The sequence below is a fragment of the Siphateles boraxobius genome, unplaced genomic scaffold (genome assembly GCF_051911475.1).
Source record: "Siphateles boraxobius isolate OS27281-9 unplaced genomic scaffold, OSU_SipBor_1 5, whole genome shotgun sequence".
NCBI classification, from domain to species: domain Eukaryota; kingdom Metazoa; phylum Chordata; class Actinopteri; order Cypriniformes; family Leuciscidae; genus Siphateles; species Siphateles boraxobius.
In genome coordinates, this window is record NW_027509141.1 from 18,914,840 (window position 1) to 18,930,986 (window position 16,147).

Consider the following 16,147-nt stretch of genomic DNA (forward strand, 5'->3'; position numbering starts at 1 on the left):
TTTTTGGTTCAGTGCTGAATTCTGTATGCTGGCAAATCCTCTAATTATAACGAACAAAGTGTGGATATTATGAAAGATTCATTGTGCAGTCAGCTTCATTGATAATAACAGATGTGTGAGATCGCGATGAACTGTCAGCTTTTTAGGAATTAGACTATTAAGGGAGCGCACTTTGGGCGCATTCAGTCATGTCAGACCATGCACGCAGTAACTGCTTGCTTTTATGTTAAATTAACAGTGGTTTGTGTGTTAATACATTTATTATTTTACTCATTATTATTTATTTTTAGACTTGTTAAAACAAGCAGAGAAGAAAATAAAAACAGTCTTCTAACCTGTGTTCTAAAATAGTCTTCTGTCTTCTTTTCTGGGAGCCTATAGTTACTTTTGCGGTAGAAATATCGGTATCGGTACTCGATATCGGCAAGTACACAAATGTAAATACTCGTACTCGTATCGGTTTGAAAAAAAATGGTATCGGGCCATCCCTAGCCTTTAGTCATTTTTAAAACAAAAGAATTATATTTGTTTTTAGTTTGTAATGTTACAATGTAATGTGATTTTAAACACCTTTTTGCACATAATATATTGCATAGCCTACATTACATTCACTGTATTTGTTTCCATATCCTTCAATATCAACATTGTTTGGATATCATTGAGCAGGATGTGAAATAATTTTTTAAAAATAAATACAGATTTTCTTTATCCAAGTAGAAAAACGTAGAAAGTACCGAGATATATATCGTATATCGCCATTTAACCAAAAAATACCGAGATATGATTTTTTGACCATATCGCCCAGCCCTAACTGTTTATTTCATTTGTATATTATGTTGTGTAGCCTAGCAAAATAGTAAAACCAATATGAAAGAGTGATAAAAGCAAAATATTTTTGACATATCGCCCACCTCTAGTTTAGATTCACACACACACACACACACACACACACACACACACACACACACACACACACACACACACACACACACACACACACACACACACACACACACACACAGACACAGACACACACTTATTTTACTAATTTGCATAAAAAGAATAAAAAAAGATCACATTCCCAATTATTAAAGGACTAAGATTTAAACCTTAAGGTAAACTGAAATTGTTTATTGCCCTATCAAATAGTTTTAGCAAGAGAATAAACAAATTATAAGCGTGAACTTTTTAGTAAGCATTTATACAAAGGTCCATTTCCTCATCAAGAAAATTCACCATCACCTCACCAAAACATGGTGTCTGAAATATGGTCGAAAAATTGAAAACTTGCCCTGCCACATACCCACAGCTAAATCAGGACTAAAAGTTAAAAAAAATTATAATAATAAAAAAATCCAGGGCAGTATTCCCAGGTGCAGATTATGCCTGTGTCTGGAATTACACAGCATTTCTGCATTCATGAATCACCATCTTGGGCTCACCCTGAGTATGCTGTAACTTTTCAAGGGCACATGTGTTAGTTTCCTCAGCCAAGCAATGAAACACATGTATTGACATGGCTGTTAAGTTACAGCTATTGGCGGGTTTCAGTGGTCTCTTGTCTACGAAGTTTAAGCTTGAACAGAGATGGGTGGAAATTACTTCCTTCGGGCAGCCTGCTCCCAGTCCATGTCTCGTGGGTTTCTGAGACTTCTTTGTGCTGTTGCACCTGCTGCGTCTATCTGTTTTCCAGAGCAGCGTACATTCCAATTAGCTCAGATTATTGGCATGCGCTTGCTAAGCAAAGTAGCAGGTGTCGTTACAGTGTTAGGCCAAAGAACGTCTGATCTGTGAGAAAGGGGGTGGCCAAAATGTGTTAAAAACCAACTCGGGAATTAATTCAGTTTGTAATCGGTTCGATTACATTGCCAATACATTTCAAATGTAAAAATGTTTGTGGAAATATTTACATAACTCATTCTGAGCAATCGATACATTAACTACCACATAGCCTAATACTTACACGGTTTTAAAATGTATACAGCCTGTTGCATTAGGCCCGAAACATCCACTACTCAAAGCAGCAAGCTCAATTTACCACGTTGTTATTAAATGTGTCAGACTGCAATTAATAACAGAACTCAAGCATGTTGCATTCTCAGTGTTGCCATAAGTGCTATAGCAGTCATTAGTGTAATTAGGGTTGTACAGAGCACCTGTGGTAAAGTAGTATCGCAATGCCCAAGCCTCGATATGTTATAAATGTCATAATCATTTGTTAAAAACCAGTATACTTTACTTCAATGAGCTCATTATTTCTGCATTACATTATTACATTGTTTAAATTATACATTTTTAGCTAACTGTGACTTTGTATATGTACATTTCTGAAATACTCAACTTAAGACAGTTACCTCTCATAACACTCTAAATTGTAATATGGACTCATGCGCTTTCTGTAAAGCTGCTTTGAAATGATGTGTATTGTGAAAAGCGCTATACAAATAAACGTGAATTGAATTTACTGCATTAAGTCCAATGCAAAGATGAAGTGCAACAGAATGAAACAAGGTGGGAATTCAAATAACTTGTCAAATAATTTGAAAGTATCTTAAATAAGGCCTCACGATTAATCGCAATTAACCCTAAACCGCGCCCAAACCGATCTGTCTTATTGCGATTATGGAATCGAAAAGCCTGCGATTATTGTTTTCAGTGTGTGATCAGTAGTAAACGTTGCTCCATCGGAAAGCAATCACTGAGAGTTTGAGGGCCCTTTCACACCTACCTTGTTTGATCCGGACTTTCGGACTTTTCAGTTTGGTCCGATTCAAAATTCGGTCCGGACCAAACAGATGAAATTTGGTCCGACTAAAAGAGGTGGCCTTTCTTTCAGACCTTTTACAGGAAGTTCCGGTGGTTCCCGCATAGCCGAAAAAACAGAAGGTGGCAGGAAAAATGAGCCGTGGTAGCACATGGGGAGAGGAGGAGACGAGGTTTTTAATGGTGCCAGAGCTCTCATGATTGCTTGCTGTCTTCTCCTCCTTTCCTGCCGGCGACGATAAAATGTTCGCACGACGAGGACGTTCATTTGGTGTATTTGAACTAGCCTTATGTATAGTTGGTGCTGCAGGTAATTATGCCATAAAAATAACAATACAGTTGCAACGATATGCGTCTGTTCATTCATGTTGTCAAAGTACCCGCCGAATTGACAACACGCTGACGTCAGACGCACGTCCATTTACAAACCAATCAATGTCAAGATGGAGCCCACATAGATGATGACGAAAGGACGCAAGTATGTCCCGTAAAGTTCTTTAGTGCGCTCGCATAATTGCAGTGTGAAACCAAACCAAAACTTTCTGAAAGTATAAAATGTATCAAAACGTGAACTTTGGTTCGGACCTTGGTGCGGACTTTCAGGTGTGAAAACGCCCTGAGTTGCTTATAACGTGCATTTTAAAAAGCAACACGCATCAAACATCTTTCCAAATATGAAAAGCATTTATGAACCTCTTGTCCAACAAAAGCGACAGCAATAGTATGATGCCCATAGAGGGATTTCCTGGAATGACATGTGTTGTCTACTTACACGGCGGGGGATATTTGGAGTTTCTGCGCAGGTGGAGCAGCATTTACTATGATCACAGAGCCGTACTTCACTGACAAGTGCCACAATAGTGCAGCCCTAATCTAAAAGCAAAAACATTTACACCAAAACCACCAAAGACATGAAACGACTAAAAATATCCATCTGATGCATCTCTATACAAGCCAAAAATAGTGATAGTGCATGTGGAATATTAAAGTGAAAGAACTTCCTGTGATGAGTGTGATAGACTTCAGAGAGGTTTGAGATCATATGAAATTGTAAAACTCACACTTGTTATTGAAAATTAGCTATTGAAGTAAAATTTATAGTTTAGCTTTACAGAACAATGCTGTGTAATTATGGAAGGTTATTTATTAATAAGCAACAGAATAATTAAATACAACAGAAAAGTAATATGCATGATACATCCACACAATTAATTTAGGTTTTGTGATACTTTAACTGTTATAGTACCGTGAGACACCAAAAAGTCAGTTTTCTCTTTCAGGTCAACTATTGTCTGAGCAGATAATGCCAATAGCATTATACAAAACAACAGGTTCCTATCAATGACAGTTAGAGAGAAGATTACAATAGGTTATCATGCAAACTGTGGGATTAACTTAGTAACATTATGTCACGCTGTTGAATCAGCTTTTAGTGGAACAAATCACCATGGCAACTTGTATTCTCGGGTTTACCTCAGGTGAGCAATTATTCTTGCATTCTAAGCTCTTAAGCCGAGACCTTTGTTTAAACCAACAATACTGTGTCCAATACTTTACCGAACACACCAGAGTGCAATCTTCAACCGACAGACCCTTAATATAGGCATCTGCTTTCCACTGATAACTTTAATCAATACACACTAGTAGCCTTTTCGTTTGTTTTTCTCTAGTGAACGGAAACAGGTTGTTGTTTGCGGTACAGTGGTAAGCAGGGGACCTAGATTCACACTGAGAATGTGCTGAAAGAAAACACCCTTTCTTCAGAAAGTCTGCCACCGAAATTGAAACTTCATATACTTAAGCACAAAACACATTTTGGGCAATCTTCACAATGCTACCTAGCTAAAAGGAAACAGATGTCACGGTTTCCTTTCAAAGAGCAGTTAGTCTTTACTCCTACGCACCAAAGTGACAGTTCAGTGGCGTATGGAAGGCTGTTTCCTAAAGAAAGATGGAGGCTCCGACAGACTCTTCCCCTCCCCCATCAGTCACAATAAGGTAGTGAGGGGGGTGTTTGTTAGCAACTGTTGATGCACCTGCTAGATAAGCCAAACACCTTCTCTATTGTTTGGAGGATCTTACATCAGACAGGAAGCAGGCGGATGAAAAAGGCAGTAATCAAGTGTGATTTAGATCGAGCCGCAACAGCTCAGGCACAAAGGTTAAGGTTTGCATATTCATCACTAAATGGCGGTTGCCTTGACATTAATGCTAAATAATCTGGGGAGGTGATAGCATCTATGAATCAGGGACTCTGCTTAAAAGGCAGACAAAAGAAGAATAAACTAGGGATGGTCCAGATGGTTGACTAATGAGAATGCTGTTTTTTTCGTACTTTTTTAGCTAGTCCACATTTTGTGATTCTTCGCTGTTCTTTACATTGTTGCTCGTCAGTTTGTATAAAACAATCCCGATGAGTAGGGACGCACCAGAATTAAAATTGTGGGCTGAAAACAAAAATGCATTTTAAAAATTATTTAAATTAATAATATTTTATATTAATAATAATAATAATGATCTAATTTCTTATTTTAAATTAGCCTTTTTTTATGGTTGTAATAATATTAGACTTTTAAATGAAATTCAATCATTTTAATGATACTAAATTTAAAAAATACAAGCGAATAACATAAAATAACAACACTTTTATTGAAAATCACACTATAATTGGACGAAAAATACATTAATATTAAATATGAATATATTATTCTATAGTCCATATATAGTCCATATATAGTGTATAGTCCTATTATCAGAGTATGTAAGCAGAGCGTAGCGTGGAGCCGATCAGTAAACGAGAGGGTAGCATCATTTTACCAGCGTTGCCCAGCACGGCTATATCACACCATGTTACAGCACATTAGGGCTATTGCAAACAGAAACAAGTCTACTACAGAGAAATTTCATGTTGCGCGTTATTTAAGCGGATTTTGCTTTTCCAATGAGCATGAGCGTGGACAACTGAGTAGGGCTGGGACGGTTACCGAAATTACCACGGTAACGTGACGCCTACTGCGGGTCTGAGCTCGTCACCGTCATCACCGCAAAAATAACATTGGCCTACACATGTGTGCACGTTGTGTCTAATGACATGGATTCATTGATTCTAATGACATGAATTATGTCTAATGACATTGTGTCTTACATGGATTCAATGTTTTCTAAACAAAACTTATCATCAAAAGATGGAGCAAATCCGACCTTTCGCGAGTTGGAGAGCGCAATGTTCCATGACACATAATAACATTCCATTCGTATCGTATTAGAGATGCGCGGATGGGCTATTATTTTTTATCCGCAACTGCATCACAAAACTCACCATCCATCCGCACCAACTTTTTTTGACCAATTTTCAAAACCGCACATGCCCACCATCCGCTGATCGTTTTAAGGTCTATGGGTGATGCAAGGCTAGAAAGCTCTTGGCGGTTCTAGAAAGGAGACTGATCCAATGCATCAAAGATATTTAAAGGATAAAGGCAATGTTGTATCCCCAGAATTCCAATCAGTGCACAGTAGAGTGCGGATCGGGCCGAATTATTTTGTCCGAGCCCGGCCAGCGTCCGACAGAGCAGTAACCGAACCCGACCCAAAACCCAAACAGGCAGAAAGATTTTTATGTCCGAGACCGACAGTTAAAATCCCATTTTTTTCTCATACTAATGACACATGTGCGTTTGTTTGTGTGGAAAGACTGCTTTTATTAAGCAACTGTAGGAAGACATTCGGAAATGTCAGCAGGATGAGTGCATCAGCGCGCACGGAGAAACAAGCGCACTTAACGCAGGCGCGCATGCACATGTTTCGTTGTCACGGCTACATAAACAAATTTCCGCACACAGGAAGAAAGATGTTATGGTAATATTTTACATGCATTTTTTAATCACAAAAACGAACGTTTGCATCACGTGAAAGCATCAGGCACATTGGCTACCAACATAATAAGCTGTTTTAAATTTAAAATGTTCAATGCCATATCGCGCTGATGTGACCGAGCCCGACCTGAACCCGAACATAATTTCTAAATATATGTCCGAACCCGGCCCGGCCCGTCGGGTACCGACGGGTCCCGTCGGGCTCGGGTCGGGTATCCATCCTCTAGTGCACAGGGATAAATATAAATAAATAGCCAAAATAAAACGCACATTGGCAAACCTGACCTTACCTGAATAGGCTACTGTACAATTTTACCATTTCGTTTTGAATTTTGTTTAAAAGTAGACATTTCAAGCTTTCTATTTATTTATTTTTTCATGTCTGTGAGGCAAATAGCCTAGTTTCGATTCATTTATGAGACGAGCTCCAGGTCACGTGCAATGCAAGAGATCGCACCGGCGCTTTCACGTCCTGATTATAATGTCTACTTTATTTGCTGCTTATTTATTAATTCCAGGCAATTGGTTGATGAAACAGTGATTACAATTAAGATACAATTTATACAAAACGAAATTCAATTTAAAGAAAGGCTTTCTACAAAACAAAACTTGATAAAGTGGTCAAAAACATGTCTGACCCATCTTATGATCTTATCTTACTCATGCTGTTCACTTTTCAAATAAATCAACATAGATGAAAATTTTAAAAATAACATTATATTATGTAAACATAAATATGGCATATATTTTTTGTAATTAAGAGGTGTTTATCTTTAATTTCCAATGTGAACATCCTAATGTATTCCCCTGAAAATTATGTATTGCCAAATGTGTTCTGAATATAAACTCCTCTTAGGAATTTCACATTTAATGCAAATATATCTGAGAATATTCTTAAATAAGGAAATCTATTCAGTGATCGGTCCATGCCAAATTACTGTCTGCAGCAGCTACGGTTTACCGCAGGGATTCCCAAAGTGTGGTACGCGCACCCCCAGGGGTACGCGAGCTGCCACCAGGGTGTGCGCGAGAGGAAAAATGTAATGGCGGTCTGTATTTTTAAGTGGGATTTTTCCATACAATAAAATAAAAAAACATGAACAATAAACATTTCCTTTGTAATCGCTTTTATGTTAAATAAGAAAACTATAATTTATCAGTTTTTGATAGAAACGTACAAGACAGCTCCTGTCTTCCACGCACTGCTCTGCACTGCAGCCGCTAGGCTATATGTGACCCTGGACCACAAAACCAGTCTTATGGGTCATTTACTTTAAATTGAGATTTATACATCACATGAAAGCTGAATAAATATGCTTTCCATTGATCTATGGTTAGGATATGGCAATATTTGGCCGAGATACAACCTTTTGAAAATCTGGAATCTGATGGGGCACAAAATCTAAATATTGGGAAAATCACCTTTAAAGTTCTCACAAATGAAGTCCTTAGCTACGCATTACTGATGAAAGGAAATAAATGAAATTAACACCTTTGTGAGTGCCACACAACTAAATACAAGTGTGTGTGTGTGTGTGTGTGTGTGTGTGTGTGTGTGTGTGTGTGTGTGTGTGTGTGTGTGTGTGTGTGTGTGTGTGTGTGTGTGTGTGTGTGTGTGTGTGTGTGTGTGGTTACAAAACTGTTCCACACATTGATCGAATTCGCCATCTTTCAGGTCATCCTCCTTTGCCAAACCAGTCTTTGGACATTCTGTATCATCTTCTCAATCATTTGCGAAAAAATCTTTTACTATGTTCGTTAAATGATTGCAGTAATTAAAGTTTAAATTGAGCAAACGCGCTATCTCAGAATCCATGGCTTTCACCGTTGCCATTGCGGATTGTGTACACTGTGCACGCGAAGAAGTCACCAGCCAATGAGAGGCGCTGTAGCAGACCATTGCTAAGAAGAAAATGTTTTTTATTTTTTACACGAGAAGGGTTTGTTGTAACGCTCTCTATTGGCTTACTGCTCTAATTACGTTGTGGAGAGTTATGAACCGGAAAGGGTGAAATCTAAGCTTGACATTGATACCAAACTTGAGTGGGTAATTCCCAAAGAGCGGGCAGCAGCGAGCGAAGTTTGTAGGCATGTTTTCTGACTTTTTTTTTTTTTTGCGAGATTTTGCTGCATCAATTCACAAAAATATTTTTTATATATATTTACGGTAAGAAATTTACAAAATATCTTAATGGAACATGATCTTTACTGAATATACTAATGATTTTGGCATAAAAGAAAAATCGATAATTTTGACCCATTCAATGTGTTGTTGGCTATTGCTAAAAATATACCCGTGCGACTTACGACTGGTTTTGTGGTCCAGGGTCACATATGTCACGTGATCAACTTCTAAATTCAAATGTGCTTTCGTGCGTTGGCTGGCGCTGAGCCAGTGCTGTCATATATCACAACTATTGAGTGTTTTCAACCACATAATGTTTATTTTAGGTTTCAGACATTTAAATACACGTAAGTACTAGCAAAACAATGATTTTGAGTTTGCTGATTTCTATGGAAGCGGCAATAATAATCCTTTTCATTATAATAAGATGACAAGTTTTATTCATATCAGATACACATTGTGTAAGTAGCTTCACATTTTACCTTATTCTTCTCCCAGTTCACCGGCCTCTTACTTTCATGTATTTCGTGAGAAGTGGAGGAATTGACGTGTTGTAAATCCAACCGATCCAATTCTCTGAACTGTGGTACAAACCAACATGGCGCCGCCCATCAGGCATACAGCTCAACTAACGCGATCGTTATAAAGGTGTTTAAATAAAAAAACACATCCCCCTGCACATATTTGACAATGGAAGATGAGTGTTTCATGCTATAGCTAATACATTTGTGAATATTTTTGATAAAAAAGGAAAAATTACATAAAAGCAGATCATCATTCATTCAGCGCTGTGTTGTGGTAGAGTTGTGTCACGTGACAAGCAATGGCGCGTCACCATGGAAACATTAAAGTGACGTTCTAAATAACGGTCGTCTTGAAAAACTCACGCTGGGGGGGTCAGTTAGAATATTTTAAACTTACGTGTGAAAGTGGAAGCTTGCGCGTAGCTTTGTTGCATTATATTGAAACTTTGTTGATGTTGTTATTGTCATGTGTTCTTTTTTTATGTGGGGATTTGGGGTGCGCCAACCCGGTTGGGACATAGAAGGGGGTGCGCAGGAAAAAAAGGCTTGGGAACCGCTGGTTTACCGCTATACCGTGGGATTTTCTTGCTTTTCAACCATGGTTAGAAAAAATAAATCCATAACGTTAAACGTCCCAGCCCTACAACTGAGCTGAGCCAGAGACAATTTATATACTGAGCGCACATGTATAGAGTGGAATATTGAGCAGATCGTCACACGGCGCAAGTAATAATGGCTAGAGCGAGAATGAAACCTGAGCGCTGAACACTGAGGGGCATCATATATTTTCGGTTCATATTTTCAGTCAAAAACCGAAAATGCCATTTTCTGCCGATAATTTTCGTTGGCCGTAATGCGCCGCACACATGTGCAGTTTAAATAGGGTAAGTGTCCCAACCCCCATAGATAAAGATGTGGAAAAGATCTAAAGTCTACATTTCACCAGGCTCGATGCCAACAGCACGCAATGCAACATTTGTGAAAAGATAATTGCTGCCAAGACCAGCAACACAACAAATCTGATGAAGCACTTGACAGTGCACAAAATAAACTTAAGAGCATAAAGTTGCTCCTTCTTTGACAGCAAGAAGAACAGCAGTGCGTCACATAAATAAACCGAAGCTTAGCATATAGGTTACTTGCCTCAAAGACATGGGAAATAGGTCTATATAATAAACAATTAAAATTTCTTATTATTTTTACATTTATAATCATTAGGCTACTTTTGCCAGTGCTTTGCGGCAAGCTTTATGCGTGATGAATAGAAATTTCAAAAGAACAGCATTTATTTAAAAAGTTTTGATCTCTTTGACATGCAAAATTTAAACTGTATCACACAAACCAAAGCATTAATCATTAATTTTGCAAAAGCTACCTAGAAAAAAGAAAAAAACAAGTTGGAGTTGCTTAGTTTGTGGAATCTGATAGTATGATGAACATGAACTTTTAAAATTTTGCCTTGGGCTAAAATTCATTATAAAGGCTAATGAATTAGTCGTTGGCATGTTAAACTAAGCAATCAAATCCCTATGACACATTTACACAGACAGAGATCAGAGATCGACTGGTCCTACACTTCTTTGGAATCGCATTAGTAGTCGCTACTCATTTGCATGAAGTTGACCTCTACTCAATGCTGCCACTTGTTCCCCCCTGGAAATTGCCAGCTCTCATTGAAAATAAATGACATCCGGTTGCGTTGGCACGGTGAATCGCTGTTAGTATGAACCTCTCTTTTGGCAGATGTGTTGCATCTTGAGCTGTTCTTTGACTGTCATGCCATGCCTATGTTAAGACTGCATATCAAATATAAAAACTGTTCAAGTGCGTCCCAATCGGTCACGTTGGTAAACAGAACCTGAAACCAACCAATTTATGACCTTTTTATGAATGTGGTAGCTGCATGGACACTGTCAATGGAGAGACAGAAATCCTTCAGATTTCATTAAAAAATAAATATCTTCATGTGGGTTTTGAAGATGAACGAAAGTCTTATAGGTTTGAAACACCGTGAGGGTGAGTAAATGATGATTTTGCAATTTTACAATTTTCACTTCTGAATGAACTAACCATTTAAACACATCAGACTTTGTACAATAAAAAAACGACATTAATATGTATTATAGGCCTATTTCATTACATTTTTGCTATCCCTACATGGAACATGGTCATTTGGTAAACGTTTAGCTATCCCTAAAACATTTTTTTTTAAACTTTGACATTGATTTGTTGATGTTTTCTTGTTAAGTGCCAGTACTGAATTAAGCAATAAGCATTTCATCTGCATTTTAATAATGTTAAATATTTGCACAATTCTTACTAAATAAACAGTGAAAGAAAGTAAATGAGGCTTTTTTTTATAAACGCAGTGAGTCTTAAAGCATCGACTAGGTGCCCTTTTCATGGTCAAACCTCTAAAAGATGAAACCGTTAAAACATCCCAGTCACAGATAGGCCAAAGCCTAACTTTGTTTTCTAAAGCTGGTGCGGTAACCATGCAGGGTACTTTTTTGCCCAAAGCGAAAACATGGAAATTGAATATTGTTGAACAGCCCAAGTCCTGAAATTGTGGACATCAATTACATGATGGATGCAGGCTACACTAAAGCAAACTCCTCTGGCTCCAATCCTACACTGCACCTTCACAACTCGAAACAGATGCATATCTTTGCTTTGAAAGCACAATAGCTTGGCTTTCATTACATTTCAGATATTTTCAGATAAACCTCTGAGCACCACATGACAAATATGTCCAAAAATGGGTATGATAATACGCAAAAGCCTTGCAATTCATCCACACTGCCAGTCCAAAAGTAGTTTTTCTTACCCCAGCATTGTTGTAAAAGGCCTGAAACAAATACAGAAGTTGAGAGGCTTATTAGAGGCCTCTATTTTCTTCCATTCTCCAACAGCTTAGAGACAAACCAATCTCCGCCTCAAGACTAGCCACTCATACTCAGTGTTTCTGTGGCAACACTCAAGAAAGCCTGACAAAAGCGGTTTTGACTGAAAGTAGCATTTATTGTGGTTCAACATTATATAATTTAGGGATGAAACATAATAAGACTATTCCACATCCAAAATTGCTTTAGCATACATTGGTTTAACTTATTTGAGTCCATCCTGCTTCAATTCTGAATGCAGCTTGGTTTTGAAAGTGCTCAAACTCACGCACCTTGATCCCTGAAACAATACACCCTGTCGGAGAGGAATTACCCAGAGAATAGTCAACAGACAAACTGATCTGCAACTCTTGTGAAGGGTTAGGGTGGGGGGGAATGCTTGACAGGTTGGACTGACACTGCCAGACTAAATTACAGGTAATTTCAGCTTTAAAAAAAAGGCAGTCAAAACTGCTCTCCCTTAAATGACAAGCACTCAATTAGCTCAAGAATCATAGGCCTACATAATTATTTCTCAAACTATGCACGCAAGCACCAAATTCACATTGTTAAGGAAACACATACCAAGTAGAAGATTTCTGAATCAATATAAATAAACAGTAATTAACGATGCACAAATATCCCAGAATTATCTTCATGATGATTCCATACCATTTTTTTTAAATGAAATCACTGAAGTCAATCATTTTAAATGCTAAATTAAATTAAAACTTAAGTTTGACTGAATAGCTTTTGTAACTTTAGTATTAATTCATCTTTATTTAATTTATACAGTGAAGATTATATGCAATGTTGTTTTACATTTGATTACTGCATTTCATTTATGTACCTGAAAACTACTGTTAGATACCTAAATAACCTGAAAAGCACTGTTTATTTTATTTATTTATCAGTTTAGGGCTGGGAAAAGATTAATCGCGATTAATCGCATCCAAAATAAAAGTTTGTGTTTACATAATATATGTGTATGCACTGTGTATAATTATTTTGTATATATATAAATACAAACACATGCATGTATATATTTAAGAAATATTTTCATGTATATACTGTATATATTTATTTATAATTTATATTATATATAAATATAAATATTTTATATATAAATAAAAAAAATCTTATATGTATACATGCATGTGTGTATATTTATATATACAAAATGATTATACACAGTGCACACACATATATTATGTAAACACAAACTTTTATTTTGGATGCAATTAATCGTGATTAATCTTTTCCCAGCCCTAGTTTAAATATTACCTTAGACTTAAAATAAATACTGAAATCAGTTGTTTTAAATGATACTTTAAATAAAAAAATGAAATGTAAAGTAAATTTAGTGGGGAGGGGGGGGGGGTTACATTTAATTAATTTTGAGATTTAACACTTTAAATGAGTGTTAAATGACGGCAAAGAGCATCTAAATGTTAGAAAGTTGAAACATTAACTGATTCTGTTGATAAATTAAACAACAAAAGTACATGGTACCGTATACTGTGTTATAACTGCTTTTTTAAGCTGCTGTAGCATTTGGTACAATATCGCTGTGCTTAACAACATGTCTTTTGCAAAAACAGTGCAGACATTTCGGTTATTTTAGCCATGAAAAATAGGCGAATCACTGTCAAGAGTTAACCTTCAGGCATCCCATGATTCAATTACAGCTCTTCAATAATCCTGAGACCACGTGTGTGCGGGACTCAAAGTACCTTGATGTTGACCAAAAAGGAAAGAACAAGAGAGCTATTTCTTGGCTTACCATGTGATCAGTTCTTGCTCCGATGTGAACCTTGCAGCGGAGGAGTCTCTACAGTCTGGATATAAAGAAAACACAGAACACAAACTGTTACTTAGTGCCTTGTAGAAATGAGGGGTCAATAAATGAATCATGTTTTGATTTTAACCAATAAATTTGTTTCTCTTCAATGTTTTTTTTTTTCAAATTCAGAAGATGAGACTGTGAAGATTATAATGATGAGTTAAATGTGACAATAATGTTTTTCAAAATAAAAACCATACTATTCCAATATCTGTGGCTACATCATCCCATCAACAACAATGCTGTCAAAAAATTTTTTTTTTAAAAAAGATCACAGATCAGAAGTGACCCACGCATGTGTAAGCAGGAAAAAAACACATGGATTCCGATATTCTCAGATCAGTTTCAGGCCTCATTCATATGTGAAAATAGATTGGATATGAATCGGATACATGCATTTGCGTCTTCCATGTAAGCAGACAGATTGGATATTCTTCTGTCAATGCGAGTTTTACATCATTGAAAACTGTTTTATTGCGTTCATTTTAGATGTACTGTGAACATTGGGCTGACAGATCACATGGGTAGGCTAATTTTTACTGTGTGTGTGGATCAACATGTCTGTCAGCCACCACCAAAGACCATTTTTGACCAAGGAAAAACCCTGGCTTTGCCAAATCGTGTGCGGTTTCATTTCGATTAATCACGCAGCCCTACTGTCAAATAAAAAAAAACAAATATGAACAAATAATCAAACTAGAAGCAACAGCAGAAATAAATACAATACAGCAAAAATATAAATAAAATAAACAACTGTTCAGGTTATTTAGGTATCTAAAAGTAGTTTTAAGGTACAGAAATTAAATACAGGTATCAAATGTAAAACAACATTGCATATAATCTTCACTGTATAAATTAAATAGATTAATCATTATTAAAGTTACAAAAGCTATTCAGTCAAGAGCAGTGAGTGATTTCCAAGTCTTTTGTTGTTTGATTAGCATTAAAAACACATACAGACAGCAGGAATATTAGGCTGCTGTCACTTTAAGCCATAATCCACAGATCCAGTACTAGGGGTGGGCGATATAGCCTCAAAATTCTATCACAATATTTCAAGAATATTTGCGATAATGATATTTATGACGATATAAAAAAAAAAATGTGTTGTTGTTGAAATTTTTCTTATGTTTATCTCGCCTAAATGTTTGCTCACTCATTGCGTTTTTACAATGTGGTAATTTTGTTGTTAAGAGTTTACACAACACAAGGAAGCTTGATTTCAATCTTTGAATTAAATGTTAAATGTGTGTAGGTCTAACACCAGTATTCAGAAATACTACAGAAACATAATAAAGTAATCAAATTTAAAATAACACATAGTCTTTTAATTCTGTTTCCTGATTAAATTAAATACATACGCTAATAATTCTCATTCATTACAATTAAAGCTATCTTTTGTTGTTTTGACGACAACATTAATGACAGACGCATAGCCTATGGCTGCTGTCACTTTTACAGCTAGTGCACGGATCGATTGCTGTTTTCATTATACTGTCTGTCACACTGTCACATGCGTTTTATACATAACCGACTGTGTTTATGAGTATACTTACCAAGACCGGAAGTTTTACACAATTTTGTGTTTTTCCCCCCATTAAAGCGATATAATCCGCGAAAAATTACTTTAGTTTCTCGCGAGCTGCACTCTATGTATGCACGCAGTGCAGCTCTCTCAGAGAGTGCGCGAGAAGCTTACTGGATAGTTTAAAACCGCTTGGAATGTTTAAACTGATAAGAATTAAGAAGACTTGAAAATTCTAAACTTTAGTTACGATGCACTGATGGCCCGATTGTGCAAGAGACCTCTCAGTCATGTCCCGACTCCTAAACGCGCACGAGAGAAGACGCGCGTCGGCAGCCCCGCTGAACACTCAAGCTGTTTGTGAAATTGCTGAATCGTCATCGGAGGCTGACAGGTGCGTGCTAGGGAACGTAAATGCGCCATACGTCATTGCGTCGCTATATCATTGATATCGCGATATGACACTTTTTTATCATGTAAAAATGTATACGGGTATTATCGTGGACGGTATGATATGGCACACCCCTATCCAGTACTGAACACATGCGTAATCTTTCTCGACTGTTTACAATGACTTACAACATAACCTACTATGTTTGCTAGGATATTC

At 36.9% G+C, this 16,147-nt stretch overlaps 2 protein-coding genes across 5 annotated transcripts in view; one reads left to right on the plus strand and one right to left on the minus strand.

Annotated features, from left to right (window-relative positions):
- The window catches only part of s100p (S100 calcium binding protein P), a 267,160-nt gene that overhangs the window by 43,210 nt on the left and 207,803 nt on the right, over window positions 1–16,147 (plus strand). The window lies entirely within an intron of this gene.
- The window catches only part of tbl1xr1a (TBL1X/Y related 1a), an 83,772-nt gene that overhangs the window by 28,559 nt on the left and 39,066 nt on the right, over window positions 1–16,147 (minus strand). For all 4 annotated transcript variants that reach the window (XM_077203081.1, XM_077203079.1, XM_077203080.1 and 1 more), the window contains exon 2: window positions 13,953–14,007. The gene's annotated coding sequence lies outside the window, so the exon portion shown is untranslated. The remainder of the gene's footprint in view (window positions 1–13,952; window positions 14,008–16,147) is intronic.